This window comes from Oryx dammah, unplaced genomic scaffold, assembly GCF_014754425.2.
Source record: "Oryx dammah isolate SB20612 unplaced genomic scaffold, SCBI_Odam_1.1 HiC_scaffold_11, whole genome shotgun sequence".
Lineage (NCBI taxonomy): Eukaryota > Metazoa > Chordata > Mammalia > Artiodactyla > Bovidae > Oryx > Oryx dammah.
In genome coordinates, this window is record NW_024070195.1 from 7,686,625 (window position 1) to 7,695,751 (window position 9,127).

Below are 9,127 nucleotides of genomic sequence, written 5' to 3' on the forward strand. Positions count from 1 at the left end.
TGGCAGCTTGGCCTTTTGAGACTATGAATCACAGACCACTGTCATAAAGTAACTTGTGTTTGGAAACTTTTCTGAGTAATAATTGCTTGGGACAAGACTTTTTTCTAAATAACGAAATGAAAACTTTCTCAATCTCATTAGACATTTGAATGGAAAAACATGTGTGAATTTGCTTTAATGGAACCAAAACAGATATAAGATCGTCAGGCACTCAGGACAGGTACTTGTAAGGAATGATTATTGGAGCAGTAAAAAAACAAAAAAATGTTTTGGAAAAAAATTCAGAAGCTACCACCTTCTTTCTCCCAAACACACTTTAGGGTGCTTTTAGAAGAGCTACTGTTAGGGAAGTATCTGATTTATCTTTCCGTAAATCATTTTATTTTGTCCCACAGGGGTGGACTATGGAAATTTCTGAGAGAACAGGCTTACGAAACTGCTGCATGCGCAGCGCTCAGAGGGGCGGAACTGTTTTGACTCCCTTGTTACTATGTGATGGGTGGAATTTTGCAACCAGAAGGTTCCACAACAGTTGGGAGTGACAGTTGTAAGAGTTGCAAGCAGAAGACAAATGTGTGTCCTGTTACTCCTGCTCGGAGACTACATACCATGACTGTGCCAAGATTTTCTGCTTGCATCAGTATTTTTTATAATTACTGAACCTCGTGTGTGCATAATCCATCAGGAGCCAAAAATCTTAGAAACGATAACCCCACCTTCCTTAGGTAGACGCCTGACTGGTAGACATTCATTCTGTACACACACACTCACACACACCCTTCTATAGATGACTTACTATAATCCTTGTTCCATTTCCTACCTTCTACTATAGATTAAGTTCCAACTCCTCTTGCAGAATTAAAATAGGTGAAATTTAAAAAGTACTCAAAGCCTGTTAAAGTTTACTATGAGCTGTTATTGTCTTCTTCTTAGCGGTTAAGCCTTGTCTTTTATTTCCTTGCTGAGCACTTGTGTATTGATATGATTTTTGCTTTTATACAGTCCATGCTGTCTATCACCCTTTCTCTAACTTTTCCCAATTTGGACTTTGACTCTCCATGCCTGGGTTCTGCTGTTTATTGATACCCATAGATATTTTGTTACAATAGGAACTACTATGAAAAGAAGATATCAATAAACTCAAGATCATAGACTAAACCATAGTCGTATACAAACAAAATGAAATGAAATAATACAGAGTAGGACAGCATCGAGTTTAGGGAAGGGGAAAAAAGGATAAGTTTGAGTTATTTACCAGAAGCGTTTAAGTTGCAAAATTTCATCCAGTGAGCAGGCATCTGGAGACAACTTTTTAGAGCCCCAAAACATGTTGAAAGCCAGAGGCTGGTGAGGTTGGGAGCTGGTAAGGTTTGGGGTGGCAGAGACGGTAGTGTTGGAAGTAGGCATACATGGGGTGTGCTTGGAGAAAGAGGGTACCTTAGAGCTGGTGGGGGTGGAGTCGTGGGGCTGGTATTTTATTTACAGGAAGAAAAGTTTACTTATAACCCATGTTATCAACAGGAAACTTGAAACGCTTTAATGCTGTGTTGAATCCCATAGCCTGCTCCATACACCTAGTGGACCCCTAGGCTGAGGCTGAAATCACGTAATTATAGACAGGCAAGCATGCTCAGTCATTCAGTCATGTCCTACTCTTTGAGACCCCGTGGACTCTACCTACCAGGCCCTTCTGTCCATGGGACTTTTCAGGCAAGAATATGGGAGAGGGTTGCCATTTCCCATTCTAGGAGATCTTCCGGACCCAGGGATCAAACCTGCGTCTCTTAAGTCTCCCACATTGGCGGGTGAATTCCTTACCTCTGCCCCACCTGGGAAGTCCAATTATAGATATAACCCCCCACTAAAATGAAAATATGCCAGGGATAACCTAATAACCTGGTATATTTTGAACTTAAGATATATAAAATATTTTTAAACCATATATATATATATATATATATATAAACCTGAAATCTGGTTCTACTAGAGAGGACATCAAGGTGGGAATTCAATCTCAAAAAGGAGAAAGGGAACTTGAGAAAAAAACATTATCTGCTTGCAGAACTCTGTGCAGGCCGCACCTGCTCTCCTAGCCTGGATGGCTGTGGGGGTGGGGGGAGTGAAAAGGAGAACTCAGACCCCCTAGGAGACTGCAGGACCAGGGGTTCAGTGGCTGGGCTCCACTGCGACGGTGAGGGTCTCTGTAAGGCCAGATGTGATTGAATCTGGACATGTTACTTAACCTCTAAGCCTGAGTTCCCTCATCAGAAAGGCCTGGATAACAGCACTTTCTGTAGCTATGAGTCATTATTTTTAAAGTCAGCTTTACATTTACAGAAAACTTACCAAGATCACACAGAGAACTCCTGTATACCCTCATCCAGTTCCCCCACTGTTGACATTTTTATATCAGATTTGATCAAAAACAAGAAGATGCCATGAGTACATTACTATTGACTAAACTCCAGCCTTTATTTGGATGTGACCAAGTTTTTCCATTAATGTCCTCTCTATTCCAGGATCCTGTCCAGAGCACCACGTTCCATTTAGTTATCAGGCCTCCTCAGTCTCCAGAGACTCTCCTCTTAATTTAAAAGGTAATTAAGGTTAAAGTACACTTAGTGGATAGCTGGACAAGCAATAAGGAATTTGTCATATATAATATGACATATACATATATATAAGTATAAACTGTGGAAAATTCTGAAAGAGATGGGAATACCAGACCACCTGACCTGCCTCTTGAGAAACCTATATACAGGTCAGGAAGCAACAGTTAGAACTGGACATGGAACAACAGACTGGTTCCAAATAGGAAAAGGAGTACGTCAAGGCTGTATATTGTCACCCTGCTTATTTAAGTTCTGTGAAGAGTACATCATGAGAAACGCTGGGCTGAAAGAAGCACAAGCTGGAATCAAGATTGCCAGGAGAAATATCAATAACCTCAGATATGCAGATGACACCACTTTTATGGCAGAAAGTGAAGAGGAACTAAAAAGCCTCTTGATGAAAGTGAAAAAGGAGAGTGAAAAAGTTGGCTTAAACTCAACATTCAGAAAACAAAGATCATGGCATCTGGTCCCATCACTTCATGGGAAATAGATGGGGAAACAGTGTCAGACTTTATCTTTTTGGGCTCCAAAATCACTGCAGATGGTGATTGCAGCCATGAAATTAAAAGACGCTTACTCCTTGGAAGGAAAGTTATGAGCAACCTAGATAGCATATTGAAAAGCAGAGACATTACTTTGCCAACAAAGGTCTGTCTAGTCAAGGCTATGGTTTTTCCAGTGGTCATGTATGGATGCGAGAGTTGGACTGTCAAGAAAGCTGAGCACCAAAGAACTGATGCTTTGAACTGTGGTGTTGGAGAAGACTCTTGAGAGTCCCTTGGACTGCAAGGAGATCCAACCAGTCCATTCTGAAGGAGATCAGCCCTGGGATTTCTTTGGAAGGAATGATGCTAAAGCTGAAACTCCAGTACTTTGGCCACCTCATGCAAAGAGTTGACTCATTGGAAAAGACTCTGATGCTGGGAGGGATTGGGGGCGGGAGGAGAAGGAGACGACAGAGGATGAGATGGCTGGATGGCATCACCGACTCAATGGATGTGAGTCTGAGTGAACTCCAGGAGCTGGTGATGGACAGGGAGGCCTGGCGTGCTGCGATTCATGGGGTCACAAAGAGTCGGACACGACTGAGCGATTGAACCGAACCGAATCATATATTTATAACTATAAGTTTAGAGGATATTTTAAACACTTTAGAAATACCAACTGATCCAATCCACATAATATATCTATGAAGACTACAGTTATATCCACTTTACAGATGAGTAAACTGAGATTTGTGGCTTCCCAGGTGGTAAAGAATCTGCCTGTCAATGCAGGAGACATAAGAGACGTGGGTTTGATCCTTGGGTTGGGAAGACCCCTGGAGGAGGGCATGACAACCCTCTTCAGTATTCTTGCCTGGAAAATCCCATGAATTGTAGCCCGCCAGGCTCCTCTGTCCATGGGATTGCAAAGAGTTGGACACCACTGTTGTGCCTTAACACATACAAGGTTAGTGGTATCAGTATTGGCATAAGTGTGAATTACATCATTGTTCTTAAACCTGGACATGTGTGTGTGTGTGCACTCAGTCATGTCCGACTGTGCACAACCCTATGGACTATGGCCTGTCAAGTTTCTCTGTCCATGGAATTTTCCAGGCAAGAATACTGGAGTGTGTTGCCATTTCTTACTCCAAGGGATTTCCCTCTGACTCTGCGATTGAACCCACATCTCTTGTGTCTCTTGCATTGGCAGGTGGATTCTTAACCACTGTGCCACCTGGGAAAACCCTAAACCTGACATGTTATCTCCTCAGTCGGTCAGTCGTGTCCAACTCTTTGTAGCCCATGGACTTGCCAGGCTCCTCTGCCCATGGAATTTTCCAGCAAGAATATTGCAATGGGGTTGCATTTCCTACTTCAGGGTATCTTCTTCACTCAGGGATCGAGCTCACATCTTTTGTGTCTCCTGCATTCGCAGGCAGATTCTTTACCACTAGTGCAACCTGCTGCTGCTGCTGCTAAGTCGCTTCACTCATGTCCGACTCTGTGCGACCCCATAGACGGCAGCCCACCAGGCTCCCCTGTCCCTGGGATTCTCCAGGCAATAACACTGGAGTGGGTTGCCATTTCCTTCTCCAATGCACGAAAGTGAAAAGTGAAAGTGAAGTCACTCAGTGGTGCCTGACTCTTAGCGACCCCATGGACCGCAGTCCACCAGGCTCCTCCATCCATGGATTTTCCAGGCAAGAATACTGGAGTGGGTTGCCATTGCCTTATCCCATTGCAACCTAGGAAGCTCCAAAACCTCAATATGGTTACATTTAAAATCATTTTCTCTTCTGTTCCTTAAGCATTGCACCATCCCAACTTTGCCATTTTCATCACACAATCTACCAAGTTCTCAAAACTCGAAACGATGGACCTTTTTGACACTCCTTTTTCTTGTTTCACGGAGGTACAATGTTATAGAATTACTGTGATTTTTTTTTCAGAAACTATAATCTGTGAACTTTAGCATCTTGTTTTCCTCTGGGTTCCAATCACAGATCTACCCCCCTTACTAGCTCTGTGGCTGCAGGCGTATTATTTAACATTTCTAAGCCTCTCTTTCTCCATTTGTGTATGGGTTTATGGTGGAGAGTAAGTGAGTTTATACAGGAAAGCCTGGTGAGTTCTACACTCTCAGTAGTTGTCAATTACCTCTACCACCACTGTGGCTATTATTTCTACTGCTGCTGATACAAACATAACTAGATAACAACTGGATAACAACTTCCGGGACACGAACACTACCTACGTGCATCTGTGCTCAGTCGTTTCAGGCCTCTCTGACTCTGCGCGACCCTATAGCCCATAGCCTGCCAGGCTCCTTAGTCCGTGGGGAATCTCCAGGCAAGAGTACTGGAGTGGGTGGCCGTGCCCTCCTCCAGGGGATCTTCCCAACCCAGGGACTGAACCTGAATCTCTTATGTCTCCTGCATTGGAAGGTTCTTTACCACTAGCACCATCTGGGAGACCCCACTATCTGCTGTAATGGCCCACAAAAATACTACTCTATTACGGCACATACAAATGCTGCTGTTCTGATGCTAAGTCACTTCAGTCATGTCCGACTCTGTGCAACCCCATAGACGGCAGCCCGCCAGGCTACCCAGTCCCTGGGATTCTCCAGGCAAGAACACTGGAGTGGGTTGCCATTTCCTTCTCCAATGCATGAAAGTTAAAAATGAAAGGGAAGTCGCTCAGTCGTGTCCGACTCTTTGCAACCCCATGGACTGCAGCCTACCAGGCTCCTTCGTCCATGGAATTTTCCAGGCAAGAGTACTGGAGTGGGGTGCCATCGCCTTCTCTGATACAAATGCTACTAACACTATTTTTTGGTGATACAGATACAGACTGTCCTGGACTTAGGATGGTTTGACTTACTTTTTTTTTTTTTTTTTAACTATAAAATAGTGCAAAAGCAAGATTCAATCAGAATCATACTTTTTCAGTTTGATCTTTTCCCAGGTTAGCAATTCACACTACTATAGTGCTGGGCAGTAGCACAGCTCTCCGTCAGCAACATCATCAAGTGGGAAAAAAAGCAAACACATATAGCCACTCAGGTTTTCACTTTCAGTACAGTATTCAATAAGTTACATGAGATATCCAAAACTTTATTATGAAATAGGCTTTGTGTTAGATGATTTTGCCCAATTGTAGGCTGATCTAAGTGTTCTGAGCACGTATAAAGTAGGCTAGGCTACACTCTAGGCTTTCTGGAGGCTCAATAGTAAAGACTTGCCTGTAATGCAGGAGATGTGGGTTCAGATTTGATCCCTGGGTTGGGAAGATCCTCTGGAGGAGGGATAGGCTACCCACTCCAGTTTTCTTGGGCTTGCCTGGTGGCTCAGACTGTAAAGAATCTGCCTGCAACGTGGGAGACCTGGCTTCGATCCCTGGGTTGGGAAGATCCCCTGAAGAAGGGAATGGCTATCCACTTCAGTATTCTTGCCTGGGAAAATCCCATGGACAGAGGAGCCTGGTGGGCTACAGTCCACGGGGTTGCAAAGAGTTGGACACGACTGAGCACCCACACAAAGCTAAGCTCTGATGTTCAGTAGATTAGCTGTATTAAATGCATTTTTGACTTATGATATTTTCAATTTACATGGGTTTACTGGGCACAACACTACTGTAAATCAAGGAAGATCTGTGCTACTACTATTTGTTGCTGCTGCTGCTAAGTCGCTTCAGTCGTGTCCGACTCTGTGCGACCATAGACGGCAGCCCACCAGGCTCTCCCGTCCCTGGGACTCTCCAGGCAAGAACACTGGAGTGGGTTGCCATTTCCCTCTCCAATGTTGCTACTACTATTACCACTACTGTTTTTAAAAATACTACCATGACAGATTCTAAATCCAGCAGTAATAATAATTTTCCTTTAAAAGATCATTCTCAGTCCAAAATGTCTCCAAAGAACATGCAGCATCATGACTTAATTCCTTCCTAAGGATGCCCAAGAAGGCTTTCCCCAGGGCATTCAGTCTTCCAAGTCCACATCTCAGTACGAGAGAACACATTCTTCCCATCTGGCTGGGAGTGACAGGCGAATGCCTCTTATTGGGGGCATTCATGGCCTCTTGCTCCCTCTCAAAAGTACCCTAGTTGGGAGGCTGCATTTACATGGCCACCCTTCTTTTTTCCACATTTACTTTGACCTGCGGCTCTAGCCAGAAAATCCATCACACATGTTCACTTGCTCTCACCTTCAAGCTATTTCCCTTGTCTGGAATGCTATTCTCATCCTATTGCCAAAGCATGAACCTTCTCTCCTTCAAAATCCTACTCAGAACTCACCCTCAAGATGAAACTTTCTCTGATAATCCTGCCCTCCACCCAGTCCAGAAAGCTCTCAGCAATCATGTAAGTAACTGTATAGCTTTAATTGGCTCTGTTTATAAGCTTCTTCTTGTATCTTTTTTCCCCTCTAGGTATTTTTTCCATGTGTTTATTCTGTCTCCATTAATTTGTAAACTCCCAGAGGGCAAGGCCTGAACAAGGTCGGTGTTGGCATAAAGTGGATGAATAGCCAGTCAGCTGAATGGCAGACTGCAATATTTGATTGCTAATCTGTTTAAAAAAGAAAAAAAGCATCCTTTGTTAGTGCTCTGTTTGTGATGGTCCTGAGACTGCTAACCTAATGTAAAAATGCATTCAGTTTCTGCTAGTGTCCAGCAAAGATAAAATCAACAGTTATAAGCTTTCCATAATGGGAGGGGGAGGGTGCTGGGAGACTCTAACCTGTAAGAATGGTATATAAACAGCATGTTATTACCCAGTTTATATCCTTCAGAAGGCTCAGGGGTGAACAATCTGCCTGCAATGCAGGAGACTTGCAGGAGACACGAGTTTGATTCCTGGGTCAGGAAGATCCCCTGGAGAAGGAAATGGCAAACCACTCCGGTATTCTTGGCCTGGAGAATCCCACGGACGGAGGAGCCTGGAGGGCTATAGTCCATGAGGTGGCAAAGAAGTCAGACACGACCGAAAGACTCAACAACAGCAAATGTTCTTCAGAGGTAGCTTGTCTCTTCCAGGCTGCAGGTCTATCTTAGAAGGAAAATCATATTTACTTTCAAAACTGAGATCAGAAAACCAAACAAAGCCTGAGAAAACGTACACACCACCTTGTTGTAAGTTTGTGCTGAGTGGAGGGAAAATGAATCTAATTCAGAAAGCCTCTTTTTTTTTTTTTTTTTTTTTTTTGGTGTGAAGTCTAACAGAAGAAAATGCCACATGGCCCTTCTCCCTGGGATTAACTAGATAGGCGGTTTGTTCATTTCAGTCCAGGTAACAAAAGGGAAGCTTGGGACGGACTGAAGCTCCTTTCTCAGGGCCGGGGCTGAGAAGTGGGAATCCTTCACCGTGACCACCTGCTTCCCTCCCTTCAAACCGGCATATAAAAGTGCCAAATATCTGTGTATCACTCTGGGCGCGGAGCCCACGGTCTGAACCCAGCGGAGGCGGTGCACCAGATAACATCAAAGCCCCAGGCAGGGGCCAGAAAAGGGGGGGTGCACAAGCAGCCGGGAGAACGAAGCGCCGCCCCCTAGCATTTCCTCTCACGCCCACTTCCAACCTAGGAGGCTTTTGGTTTCTGCTTTTGTTGTTTTTAAAAATTAAAAGTTAAACCCAGGAAGCTGTGGATCAGAGTTTTGTTTGGTTGTTTTGTTTTTTTTTTTTTGCGTGGCAGTCCGGGTAAGTTTTCTCTCGGTCCTTTTGTGCGGCTGGGGAAGGAGAGCCCGGGCTCCGGGGGGGCGGGAGGTGGGCACGGTTGGCAGAGCGCGCGGGGCAGGTCTCGTCGCCGGGTCGCCCCAAGGAGGAGGAGGAGGAGGGGATTCGGCCGGTGGACGGGAAGAGCCCGGCGCGCGCCGAGGGCGGAGGGCGGTGGGGAGGGCCGGGCGGCGGCGTGACCCGGCGGCCGGCGGGGAGGAACCCCCGGGATCTCCGCGTGGCGCTGGCGCTGCCGGGCCGCGCGCTGGGCGGAGGGCCGGGGCCGCGGGGCCGCGCCAGGGGGGCGCC

General features: G+C 45.3%; 1 protein-coding gene across 1 annotated transcript in view; it reads left to right on the forward strand.

Annotated features, from left to right (window-relative positions):
• The first annotated feature begins 8,549 nt into the window (after positions 1–8,549).
• HIVEP1 (HIVEP zinc finger 1) overlaps positions 8,550–9,127 on the forward strand; it is a 137,615-nt gene continuing 137,037 nt past the window's right edge. Inside the window, exon 1 of the mRNA XM_040249348.1 lies at positions 8,550–8,803. The gene's annotated coding sequence lies outside the window, so the exon portion shown is untranslated. The remainder of the gene's footprint in view (positions 8,804–9,127) is intronic.